The 13,924-nt window shown below is 37.6% G+C and overlaps 1 long non-coding RNA gene across 1 annotated transcript; it reads left to right on the top strand.

Annotated features, from left to right (window-relative positions):
• The first annotated feature begins 711 nt into the window (after positions 1–711).
• Positions 712–1,464, top strand: LOC149616691 (uncharacterized). Its single transcript, XR_016375973.1, has 3 exons — positions 712–828; positions 913–994; positions 1,292–1,464. It is a non-coding gene; the product is annotated as an uncharacterized LOC149616691 (long non-coding RNA).
• Positions 1,465–13,924: the final 12,460 nt, after the last annotated feature.

Raw genomic sequence — 13,924 nt, forward strand, 5'->3', positions numbered from 1 at the left:
AGTGAAGAACGATAAGCCTAAACCACAACGTGAAAAATGAGTTCCCCCATAGTCGATTCAAGATTTCCGTCCCCCTTACAGAGCGACGGGAAGAGCTGGTCTTATGCCGCGGCGGAGAGTTACTTTCGCGTAGTTTTACACAAGGTACATGCGCAAGTTGGCTCGAAAATATAGTTCACTTATTTCTTTATTTTCATGTTGTCTGCTATAGTTTAATTCCAAGGCTTAATATAATATAGTCATTTAGGTAGTCGGGAATCGGCACATTTGTCAAAATGTCAGATTTGAATTTAGCAAACATTTTTGAAAGCTAGGAAAAGGATGACTTTTTCCTGATTGATAAAGACGGAAAACTTAAAGGTGCAATAGAATGCATGAAAAACAATATCAAAATTCAACTTAACGAAACTTGAAAATTCCACGACGATTGAACCGAAAGAGCGCTGAAGAACAACCGTTAAGCCTAGTTAAGCAGCCGATTTCTCAATAGTATTCCCCACTATCCCCAGGAGCCGCTACCATCGCGAACTACTTTCCGCTTGTCACGTGACATTAACGATGACCTAATATATCTCTGATTCGATTGGTAGTTGAAAACGAGGCTCACCAACCACCCATTTGTGTCCCCCCTTGCTTCTCATTTTACACGAATACCGTTGCTAAAGGCTGGAAAGGTTTAATGTTCTTCACTTTCTGATCTGTGCGCTTTTGGTATTTGAAACATGATTTACAATTAACGACGTCATGTTGATACCTAGTTCTTAACCAATAGAAATTGCACTCCATTAATGGCGGATGAAGAATTTGGATTGAATAATTCCACGTCACGTGAGTGATATCATTACTATTTTAAATAGAAACATGTTTTTTCACTTTTAGTTTAGTTTTCAATGAATTTACTTTTTTTTGTAGTGTGAAATTATAACATAAGCTTGCCGTGTTTGGTTTTCGAGTTTCTGGGGAAACTTTACAAATTCTACAATGGCAGGGCCAGGTATAGGATAATTTATAATTTGCTCCGAAGGTATTTTCATGGTCCTTTGAGCTAGGTGGTCATAGTGCGAAAACGGTTGCTTACAATGGTGAGGTAGGAAGGTCTCTCCACTTACATTTTAGCAGAAGGGGATAATAGAAGGATGACACTCTGTATCCTCTAATTATTCCACACCCCGAGTCCGAAGAGGACAATCGTATTTTCAGGGAATTCTTCCGTGTTGCTATGACCATCTAACTTAAATGACCATGGTTTTATTTTAAATATATTGAATATTGAATCTGGTTTCTGAAACAGGGACAGTTTCAAACGCGGAAAATGAAATTGACAATTTAGCTTTTGAAGATGTCTCAGACAAATTAACTGTCGAGGATCGCTTAGAATTCAGCAACAAACATTTTCTCAGCGACCTCAAAACTAAAACACCAAAAGAAACAAGGACCAAAGAAGAACAGCTGCGGAGCGTATTGCCTTTCCTGGATCGCTACACGCTTGGGAAATTCGCAAGCAGTGCTTACAAAGACCGAAAGAAAGAGGATACTGATGAGGCCTACAGGAAACGTTTGCAACTACCTCAAGGTTGGGAACTTCTTACAACCGCTAGAAGTCCAGCGTTCTGGAATTTCAGATGGGGATATTTCGGCGCTGTATTTTGGCATCCAGAGCATCGCAGAATTGTCATAGCGCATAGAGGAACCAATAACTTGGATACAATACGAGCCGATTTAATGGGAGTCGCGTGGAATCGTTATGTTAGACAGATGAACGCCGCTTGCACGTTTACGCACACAGTTTACGAAGCTGTCACTTCAGTTGAGCAAGAATACAACGTCCAATTCGAAATATACTTCACCGGACATTCCTTGGGTGGTTGGTTAGCCCAAGTAACGACATTTTCCCTCAAGTACTTGCAGTTGGAAGAAGGGATTTTTATCAACATTCGAAACCAAGAAGATGCAGTCGCGAGTTACGAAGGTTACCACGCACATACTGAAGTTTTTGATAGCCCGGGTTGCAAGAATATGCTGGCAAAGATGGAAGATGATTTTGACGTTCGATATGCTGATAGAAAGATCCAACTGCGTCGCCTGGACATAACCAACCATATCTCGTCACCGAATATCGTCAACTGTTGCAATAAACATGTTGGAAAATTGTACCGAATTTTTCCAGAAATTAATATCGCAGAAGATGTTATTGAATACACAAAACAGTCTCACTCCCTCGAAGGTCTTTTAGCAAAATTGAAAAATCCATCATCAGAAGATATTGAAGTAGTCGACTGGCCCGAAATTGAACCCACTTTGTGGACTGGTATGAAAGTTATTGGAAGACAAATATTGGGGACAAGGCAAAACAAATCTTTCGGTAAAGAATTTGCCAATTTTTGGCAATTTGCCGAAGCAGTGAATAAAATTGAAACGCAAGATACGACGGCATATTTAACATACACCGACGGACCTAACTCAAAGGCGCAAAAAAATTTGAAAGTTCGGTATCAAGCAAAACTCGTTGGGAAAGATCAATGCCACGTCAGTGCTTTCACCGATTCGGAATTAAAGTTTTTGCAACTTTTCCAGCAATTGAAAATAATCCCGAATAGAATTTTTGACTACAATCAATCTTTTTATCGATTACAAGACGTCATAAAACGAAAATTGCAACAAATATGTCTTCAAAGTGACATCGTTACCTGCGACTCTGATTCGGATATCCGTCAACTTGTGCCATACGTTAAATGCTTGCTTAGACTTTATCCCGAATTAAACGAGAAAACCAAAGATGCCTTAACCGATTATGAAGTCAGGAAAACGATTTACAACGACGTATCTCAAACATACCGAAAACAAATCAACGATTTAATCAAATTAAATATCGAAGAAACCAAAGATCCTTGGCATGTTTTGATAAATTTTTTCGAAAATAAACCAGTCAAAGTTTGTGAAATTCAGGCTCAGTACGGAACCGATATCGCTATGGCAAAGGCTCTGGCGACAATTCCAAGTTCACAAGGAAATTATTTAATTTTGGCCTTTGAATTGCAAAGTTTATTAACAACGGAAACTTTCTTCACTTTGAAGGAATTTCTAAAACACGAAAATTTGGGAGAAACGATAATATTAATCGAAAGCGCTGGCGAACTCGGCTGTAACACCGAACGTGGGAAATTTCTACAAGATTTGGGAGACGAAATTAAATCTACTAAAACTAATATCAAATTAGTTTTAATAACGGATGGAAATAACCAAGATTTAAAGATAGAGCATGTGATAAAACATGACGGAATCTCTTGGGACGAGTTGACCATTGAAGCTCAGGAAGATCTTATGAAGAGAAAAGTAATCAAATTTCAAGGAAAAGAAAACTTTAGTTTAAAAAACCTCTTTTTCGAAGAGGATTTTATTCAATTTGAAGAAGTTCTGAAAGAGGAAATTCTAGTTAATTTGATTAAAAATAAAGTCATAACTGTCGGAAAGGAGCTCAAGAGTCTGGGTGGCGTCGAGGATTATTATATTCCACGAAAGTTCCAACTAAAAGACGTTCTTGATGAAAAATGTTTAAACAACATAGACTCTTCCGAATTAATAGCTCTAAGCAATCCGAGTTTCGCAAATCAAGAAAACTGTGTTCAAATAACGGAATTCACAACTGTCGGAAAGGAGCTCCAGAGTCTGGGTGATGTCGAGGATTATTATATTCCACGAAAATTTCAACTAGAAGACTTTATTGATGAAAAATGTTTAAACGAAATAGACTCTTCCGAATTAATAGCTATAAACGATCCGCGTTTCGCAAATCAAGAAAACTGCGTTCAAATCACGAAAGATGAGGATTTTCAACGTTTATGCGAACAAAATCCAAATAAGAACATTCATTGGTTAAAGTATGCTTCAAATTCCAAGTTAATTTGGTACAAGTCACGTGGTACACTGGATTATCTACAAAAGTACTTGGTCAAAGATCAGAGCTCTTCCTATTCTGAAAAAACCTTGATTGAAAAATCTGGCAAATCATTGATAATTTCCGACACTCCTGGGATGGGAAAATCAACCGTGCTTTCTGTGCTTGGCCGAAAAATCAAAGATTTATATCCGGACTATTGGGTAATTAGAGTTAACTTAAACGAATGCACCAAGACTTTAAAAACGCTTGAAGATGAGGAAATTTCCATCGCAAATCCGAAAGAGTTATCGGATTTTATGCTGAAATATATCTTACCTGGCAGCGAAAACACGAAATTAGAAACTCAGTTTGAAGAAAAGCTGTTCGAAAGTTCCTTAACCAATAACGGGAGACTGGTGTTACTTTTCGACGGATTTGACGAAATTAGTCCGACTTATGATAGCCAGGTCATAAAAATGCTAGAAGCGTTGATGAAAACTCGTGTCGAGAAAATTATAATATCAACTAGGCCATATACCAAGGAACCGTTAGAGAATTGTTTCAGCACTTGGGCCCATACTATGGTACCATTTTCGAAAGAAGATCAAGTGCAGTTCATTGTTAAATATTTGCAAAAACAATTTAATATTGTGAATATAAAATTCCCGGGAACGCTTGAAGATATGAACAAATACGTCTCAACATCAATGGACAATTTATCCAAATCTATAAAAGATAACGAAAGACAGTTCATGGGAGTTCCATTACAATGCAGATTATTAGCGTCATATATGCTCCGTAACATTTCAAATGGACAATTCGCAATGATAGACAACGTATCGTTAGTGGATTTATACGAAAATTTCATTGAAGGTAAAATAGAAATTTACTATACCGAAAAGTTTTCCTCGACGGACGGTAACGTAGCTGCGAACAATGCGCTAAAAAGTATGAAAACACAAATACTTCAGAAACACAGACAATACGCTCTTCAACTTTTACTGTCTGAAAACGTATATGAAGAATTGAATTATCCCGAATTTGAGGACGAAGAAGGCCTACTTGAGGATTCAATTTTAAAAGCTGGAGTTTATATTGGAAATCTGACGTTTATACATCGAACCTTTGCTGAATATTTTGTTATGAATTACCTTTTGGTTCTACCTAAAAATACGAAAAGAAACGCAGGTGCCTGGGATAAATTGTCAATTTTGACTCGAGAAATAATGTTAAAAGAGGAATTTGCAGTGGTTCGAACCTTCCTCGATGTGCTGATTCGAAATGGCAAAAATTGCGAGGAAACTGAGAAGATTTTACAAAGTTATGTAAAATTTTTAGATGAGAACTATCCCAAGAATCCACCGGCGTGCCACAATGCCTCGAAAGAAACCGTTCTACACGTACTAATCCGCGAAGGTCATCTTGATACACTGAGCAACTTGATCGACATTTTATCCAAAGATAACCAAAGTCTGTTAAAGCTTTTAGTTCAGCATAAGGAAAGACAAAACGAATACGTTGAACTGTGGAAATTCGATTTCTTCCGTGGATTCTTTTCACCTTTGTACTTGGCTTGCCGGTTTGGTTATACCGAAATCGTCAAGAAGCTATTAGAAGCCGGAAGTGACGTCAATCCACTAGAGTGTGACGGATTTAGTCCATTGTATGTAGCATGCAAATTTAGTCTTATGCAGAATGGTGCCGATGTTCAAACAAGGCCTGATATAGGTAAGTTAAAATGTTTTTATTTCTTTTCTTCATTCATTAAAATACATAGTTTTTTCATCGTTAGTTTATTTCTTGCCAAAATTAATAACACAGAAATTCTCTCTTGTATAGTTGGTTATTAGACTAAACTATTTCATCTACTGATTGTTTTTAGTGAATCTTATATCCTTATATTTAAAGACACCAATATTTATATTAGGAATATCAAAAACAGCCCGATTTAATCGAAAACCGTTTTTCAAATCCGGAGCACCGCCTTTTTTGTTTTATTAATTCTATGGTTTTTTTTTGAGTTTATAAAATTGAAAAAAGGCCCGTTTTCCGTTGTTCTCTAGCATCACTATTCACGTTTCAGTCACTTGAATTTTATGCCCAGCCCTTTGTAGTAACGCACTGAGTCAGCGCCGTCAGTTTATTTGCATGATTTCTGAAGGGTAAAAAAAGCTTCAGTGTTTCGTTACTCCTCGCACTGCTAAGTGCTTCTGTTTTTGTCCGTTTTTTTTGGATCGGTTAAACCGGCCTTTTTTAAAAACCAGTTAACCGAAAACTGGGTTTGTGGCAAGTTGATATCCCTAATTTAGATGCGACACGAGTAATCTTTCTGGTTCCCCGCTTACTAGAGTACTCAGTACTTGCTCACCATTCTTACTTAGTGTAGACGTGGACAGAAATATTCCCAGTGTCGCTTCTATTTTTTTCGCGAAAACACAACTTCACTTTGTTATTCATAATTTAAGGTTTCATATTTGCTTAATCTTTCTCGTGAAGTATTATTAAGCGTTTAAAATACAATGATTCCCCAACTAAATATAAACTTAGGCAGGAGTTCATAAAAGTATGAAACTAGTTAAAAAGCCCGTAACAAAAAAGTGTCGCCGTAAAGCTCAGCGGATTCATACGCCTCTTAACTCCCAAAGAAATAGTTACCCCAATTTTTATCGCCCACTCGCATTAACTTACTCACTTCCGTTTCAGCACTATTTTTATCTTGTGATTTTGGGAGCGAAAATGGCTCGCGTCTGCGTCTGTCCCTGTCGGCGCGGTGGAAATTAAACCTTGGGTAATAAGTTGGCTTTTCGATGGCGTTTTTAACATAGTTACCGATTTTTTTCGTTTCCGAATTTTAAATGAGAAGTCAAGTAAGTTATAAATTATATTTTGAGACCTATTTTATAATTCTCCGTCCGTTATTTGAACAATAGATAGTTTTCATACATGGAGTATTCATACCATTTACACCAGGAAGCCGGGCTATCTGGAGGACAAAAGCAGAAGGGTTTTTGTCCGCCAGATAGCCCGGACTCCTGGCGTAAATGGTATGAATCCTCCATGTGTGAAGACTATCTATAATCATCATTCAAAGTTGGAGTTCTTTTTAAGGCGAAGAAGACAGAACTGTTGTTATCTCGTTCCAGTATGACTTAGCGAAGCATTTGTCTTTCTTAATTAGATCGAACATTCGTTAGTAAAAGATATAAGAAAACGAAACATTAACCATTAAAATTAAGTGGCGCCGTTGGACCTAGGCTTATATAATGTTTCTTTTTAATTGAAACTTAAATGCATGCTTAAGAAAAAACAACGTTCCATTACCGTTTTCCGTTGAAATAAATAATTTTACTGGTAATCAATTTCAAAAATTTACTTATCTCGGCTTTTCGACCACAATTCCATTCCCCGAAAACATTTCATCATTACATTAATTACTTTTGGGAGAGTACGTGTATGGTTTTGCATTTTGAAAGGTTCCTAAAGACGTTACATCCCCATTTGTGACCGGCACGCTTCGCAGTGGAACATTTTAATTATTCTAAAACCAATGGCGCCAAATTCAATAGGGACAGTAAGATTTTTACTTGCGGTTTTGCAAAATGATGTAATATCAAGTGTACTTTAGTCAACCGTCGTATTGCTCTTTCTCATAGTTCAGGGCATGATCAGTGTTACTGCCCAATTTCTCTCTCTAGTTTCTAACAATGGTTAGAGACTATTTGATATGGCACGGACAACATTTGTAAATTCTTAGTAGCACAAAAGGAAAAAAATCCAATTTTTTATTTTTTGGTTTGAATTAAATAAACTCATGATAGTAGTTATAACGAACAGAAAGTCAAGGGAATGGCACCGGTAATGAGCAGCAAAAAGAGAGGAAAGTTTGCTTCAAGTTAGCAGAGGGACATGGTAGTGAAAATGGTAATCTAGAATTTTGTTCGTTCAAACCTTAATATATCATGAAAAATTCAAGTGAGGAGGCGGCACTACCATGAAAGATTGATTTTGGCAGATAACAGCGAAAAAATTATGTTCTACACACACTCGGACTATGGGAGAGTTTCAAGGCCGAGGTCGCACATAATGAAATTTCAACTCCAGTTTACATCAATTCTCCCTAGTCGTACTAGTAGCAGGTTAAGCTATAGTTTGCTCAGGTCCTGTTAGTCTCGAAAGGGTTATATAGTGCTTGAAACTTTTAAAAGGTTCTTGTTATGGCTAAACAGACCGCTATTACAGTTTTTTATTGTTTTATAGGCTATTTTGACACGTTATCTCCCAAAAGTAATTAATGTAATGATAAAATGTTTTCGGGGAATGGAATTGTGGTCGAAAAGCCGAGATAAGTAAATTTTTGAAATTGATTACCAGTAAAATTATTTATTTCAACGGAAAACGGTAATGGAACGTTGTTTTTTCTTAAGCATGCATTTAAGTTTCAATTAAAAAGAAACATTAATATCTGATCCTTCAGACAAGTGATAACCTCAGTCTTATCGATACTTTTTAGGTCTAGATTCTAATCAAGACATTTTTGATTAATATCTGTTCCTTCAGTCTTCATTTTAATTAAGAATGTTAAGAAACTGTTTTACATTTTCAAAATCTGCACAAGCACCCACAAGTACCTACAAGCACTCGGGCCAAGTACCTACAAGCACCCACAATTACCTACAAGCACCCACAAGTACCCACAAGCAACCACAAGTACCCACAAACACCCACAAGTACCTACAAGCACCCGCAAGTACCTTCAAGCACCCACAAGTACCCACAAGTACCTACAAGCACCCACAAGTACCTAGAAGCACCCACAAGCACCCACAAGTACCTACAAGCACCCACAAGTACCTAGAAGCACCCACAAGTACCTAGAAGCACCCACAAGCACCTACAAGCACCCACAAGCACCCACAAGTACCTACAAGCACCCACAAGTACCTACAAGCACCTACAAGCACCCACAAGCACCCACAAGTACCTACAAGCACCCACAAGTACCTACAAGCACCCACAAGTACCTACAAACACCCACAAGTACCTACATGCACCCACAAGTACCTAAAAGCACCCACAAGTACCTAAAAGCACCCACAAGTACCTAAAAGCACCCACCAGTACCTACAACCACCCACTAGTACCTACAAGCACCCACTAGTACCTACAAGCACCCACAAGTACCTACAAGCATCCATAAATACCTACAAGCACCCACAAGTACCTACAAGCACCCACAAGTACCTACAAGCACCCACAAGTACCTACAAGCACCCACAAGTACCTACAAGCACCCACAAGTACCTACAAGCATCCATAAGTACCAACAAGCACCCACAAGTACCTACAAGCACCCACAAGTACCTACAAGCACCCACAAGTACCTACAAGTACCCACAAGTACCAAAGGCAGTTGGTTACATAATTTATTAGTGTGGGGGACCTTTTCCAACTTAACTTGTTAGCTCACACAAACCTAGGTCCCCTTGTTTTTCAACCACCACGAAATATGAACCAAATAGCTTTAAAAGTGCTAACATCATAAACTGACTCTTTAAACTGCTTAAATATCGCAGATTGGAATGGTTTTGAAAATTTAAATTTAAACGTACTTAGACTTAATTATAGTCAATGAAAATTGCTTAGCGCCACGTTAAGTGTTGTACCTTCCATTTAAAACCATTTTCAAGTCTAACAAACGTATAGTTTTTCTAAAATCGGAGTAACCGGAATGTTTTTTTCTTAAAATTTCCCATGTTATTTCTATGGGAAAAATTCCTGTTTTTCATAAAAAGGTGTGAAAAATTTTATGGAAATGAAAACCACCCTTAGCAACTTTATTTTTTATAAAATTAACTAATTAATGGATCTCTTTGAAATTTAAACCACATATTGTGGGCCAGAATTGTAGTTCTGTGGAATTTTTTCAAAACTGTTAATGCAATACAAAAAAATCTACATCCAAACAAAAAACCCTCCTTATACATTAAGAGCAGTATGAAGTCAAATCTAAGAGAGCTACCGCTCTCTCAGAATTTTCCGAGAAGTTCAATTTATCCGCCTTAAAAAGAACTCCAACTTTGAATGTTGATTATTCGTTAAATAACGGACGGAAAATTATGAAATAGGTCTCAAAATATATATTAGAACCTACTTGACATCTCATTTAGAATTTGGCCATGAAAAAAATCGGTAAATGTATTAAAAATGCTCTAAAATCGAGTCCACTTCCGAATTGTTTTCCCATAGAATGATAGAAAAAGCCTGGATAAAGAATCAATGCGAGTGAGGAAATTTGTCTTCACGCTATAGGATAGGCAACTACCTATCTCGGACGACAGCTTATTCTGTATTACTCTGTTACAGCATCGGTTGTCAACCTAGCTTTGTGCGTACTGACAAGAGACGGTAGTAGGCTGTAGGCAATTTCACACGTATTTGAAACTAAGGCCTAGAGGTCCGTGCACTGGAGCGAAAAAAACTCGCGGACATTTTAAATCCTGAAGATTCTGAAGTTTTTCGTCTCTTGACAGCACGTAAAAAGCTACGTTACATAGACAGCTAGGTTTGCGCGTGCTGCCAACTGAGTAGTAACAGAGTATATACAGAATAAGCTGTCGTCCGAGATTGGGAGTTGCCTATCCTGTAGAGTGAAAACAAATTTCCTCACGCGCATTCTTTATCCATGGAAAAATCATTACGAGGAAAACTGGGTTGGTAGGGCAACTAACGGCCAAAGTCGGAACTAGGGGCGCTTTTGCTAGTCGTTTTTTAACTAGGGGGGAGTGAACTCGGGTAAAGCTGGCAGGCCTTCTACCGCCGAAAGAAGGTTATTTAATGGTGGAATTGATAAACGTGGGGCGCAACGCAATTTAGTACAGGCAAAGGCAGGACGTTTGCGCACGACGTCCTGCCTTTTGCACACGACGCCTTGCCTTCGCCTGTACTAAATTGCGTTGCGTCCGACGTTTATGAATTCCTCCTTAAGGCTGCTTTCAGTAACCAGCAATAAAAACATCGATGATTAGAAGATGACATCGATATCTTACTGAACGGTTTTTCGCGACTTTGGGTGTGACGTCATGATGCTCATCGGATGCCCATCAGAAAAATCAGATGTGAGAGGAGGTTTTTTTTAATGAGCATCGGATTCATGAATACTAAAAAGCAATATACAGGGTGTTTCTGGAAAGTCTGGCACAAATTAACAGGCATGTTCCTTGGGTCAAAAGGAGTCCGAAAGGTCCTATGACGTTTTGGGGTAAAGCGCTCCGTTGCGACGTTATGGGCTCTCAAAAGTAGGCCGAAAAACAAGGAGATTTTGCAGAATTATAGCACTAGTATTGTGGTTTTGACCCAATTGTTTTTGATTATTGAGCATAAGGCAATGATTGAAATAAGTTCAAACCTAGTGGAAAACCGTGAAGGTGTTAAACGGCTAAAAGCGTTAATCCCTTTGTTTTTATTAATGATTGTATTTAAAGGTAAGGAAAGTAGCTCTGATATCGGTTACTTGTTTGTTCAGATGTACTGGTAACTGACCAGTCTTTTATTCTTTATTTCAATTAGACACATTACTTTTACAATAATTCGAATGAACCCACTTACTTTTACAATATTAATTCAAATGAACACCTTAAATTTTACAATAAATCGAATCGAACCCATTAATAATACATTCGTATATAAAAATCGTATCATTAATTTTACAATAATTCGAATTGAACCCGGTACATTTACAATAATTCGAATTGAACCCATTACATTTACAATAATTCGAATTGAACCCATTACATTTACAATAATTCGAATTGAACCCATTACATTTACAATAATTCGATTGAACCCCATTACATTTACAATAATTCGATTGAACCCCATTACATTTACAATAATTCGATTGAACCCCATTACATTTACAATAATTCGATTGAACCCCATTACATTTACAATAATTCGATTGAACCCCATTACATTTACAATAATTCGAATCGAACCCCGTTACTTTTACAATAATTGGAATCGACCCGCATTACTTTTACAATAATTCGAATGAAACATATTTACATTGTTCTACAAAAATTGTTCAAAATGGGCACCATCAACGTTTAAGCAAACTTGCGACCGTCGTTTGAAAGATTCACGAACACGTTCGAAGATTTCTATCGTGTTACGGATGCTATCACGTCCATCAATTATCCTTTGTCGTAAGTCTTCGACATCGTGAACTTCACTTCGGTATACCAGTCCTTGAGATGGCCCCAAAGAAAAAAATCGCAAGGGTTGAGATCGGGAGATCTTGCTGGCCACGCAACAGTTCCGCCTCGACCTATCCACCTCCGGGGAAACGCGACATCAAGATATGCTCTAACCTGAAGACTAAAATGGGGCGGTGCGCCATCGTGCATGAACCACATTATTTGTCGCAGTTGTAACGGTACGTCCTCTAAAAGCTCCGGTAAATTGTCTCGCAGAAAGGTCAAGTACGCCTCCACATTTAGCCTTGGTTGCAAAAAATAAGGTCCAATTAAATGATCTCCTACAATTCCGCATCAGATGTTCAAACTAAACTGAACTTGATTGTTTCTTGACAGTGGTCGCGTGCTGGTTTTGTTGCTTCCACTCGTGATAGTTATGTAAATTAAGTATCCCGTCACGCGAGAAATTGGCGAGATTTTTTTCTTTGGGCCATCTCAAGGACTGGTATACCGAAGTGAAGTTCGCGATGTCGAAGACTTACGACAAAGGATAATTGATGGATGTGATAGCATCCGTAACACACCAGAAATCTTCGAACGTGTTCGTGAATCTTTCAAACGACGGGCGCAAGTTTGCTTAAACGTTGATGGTGCCCATTTTGAACAATTTTTGTAGAACAATGTAAATGTGTTTCATTCGAATTATTGTAAAAGTAATGCGGTTCGATTCCAATTATTGTAAAAGTAATGGGTTCGATTCCAATTATTGTAAAAGTAATGGGTTCGATTCCAATTATTGTAAAAGTAATGGGTTCGATTCCAATTATTGTAAAAGTAATGGGTTCGGTTCAAATTATTGTAAAATTAATGGAATCGGTTCGATTTATTGTAAAATTTAAGGGGTTAATTCGATATATTGTAAAATTTAAGGGGTTCATTCGATTTATTGAAAAATTTAAGGGGTTCATTCGATTTATTGTAAAATTTAAGGGTTTCATTCGAATTATTGTAAAAGTAATGTTTCTAATTGAAATAAAGAATAAAAGACTGGTCAGTTACCAGTACATCTGAACAAAGAAGTAACCGATATCTGAGCTACTTTCCTTACCTTTAATTACAATCAGTAATAAAAAAACAAAGGGATTAACGCTTTTGGCCGTTTAACACGTTCACGGTCTTCCACTAGGTTTGAACTTATTTCGATCATTGCCTTATGCTCAATAATCGAAAACAATTGGGTCAAAACCACAATACTAGTGCTATAATTCTGCAAAATCTCCTTGTTTTTCGGCCTACTTTTGAGAGCCCATAACGTCGCAACGGAGCGCTTTACCCCAAAACGTCATAGGACCTTTCGGACTCCATTTGACCCAAGGAACATGCCTGTTAATTTGTGCCAGACTTTCCAGAAACACCCTGTTTTATTTCGGTAATAAAAAGGATTATGACAGAATTGTAAGAGGTACGCGTTTTGATTTAGTTGATAAATTGAAGTATAATATCTTTGGAAATAGTTCGGTTTTATTATTTAAGCCTCTGCCATAACGTTATCATAATATCGTCGCCATTTTGAAAAGCATCCTTTACACAAAATTGTGACGTTCAACAACAGCAACGTATTCATGACGTCAAAAGAACACCGATTTCACTTTCCCAAACATCGATGTTTTTCCTGATGAGTGTTACTGAACGCAGTCATAGTTGGCCATGGTGTGAGTGAGAATTCCGCGGTTAAATTAAATAACAAGGAGTTTATTATGAACTCCTGACCTTGGCTATACTTCGGTGCGTGATTAGGTTATACATGCCCTTTTTTTAAACTAGACATGACTCGAAAACACCCTGCCTCTTC

Source organism: Phalangium opilio, unplaced genomic scaffold (assembly GCF_054372755.1).
Source record: "Phalangium opilio isolate 3A_F unplaced genomic scaffold, DU_Popi_V2 ptg000217l_1, whole genome shotgun sequence".
NCBI lineage: Eukaryota > Metazoa > Arthropoda > Arachnida > Opiliones > Phalangiidae > Phalangium > Phalangium opilio.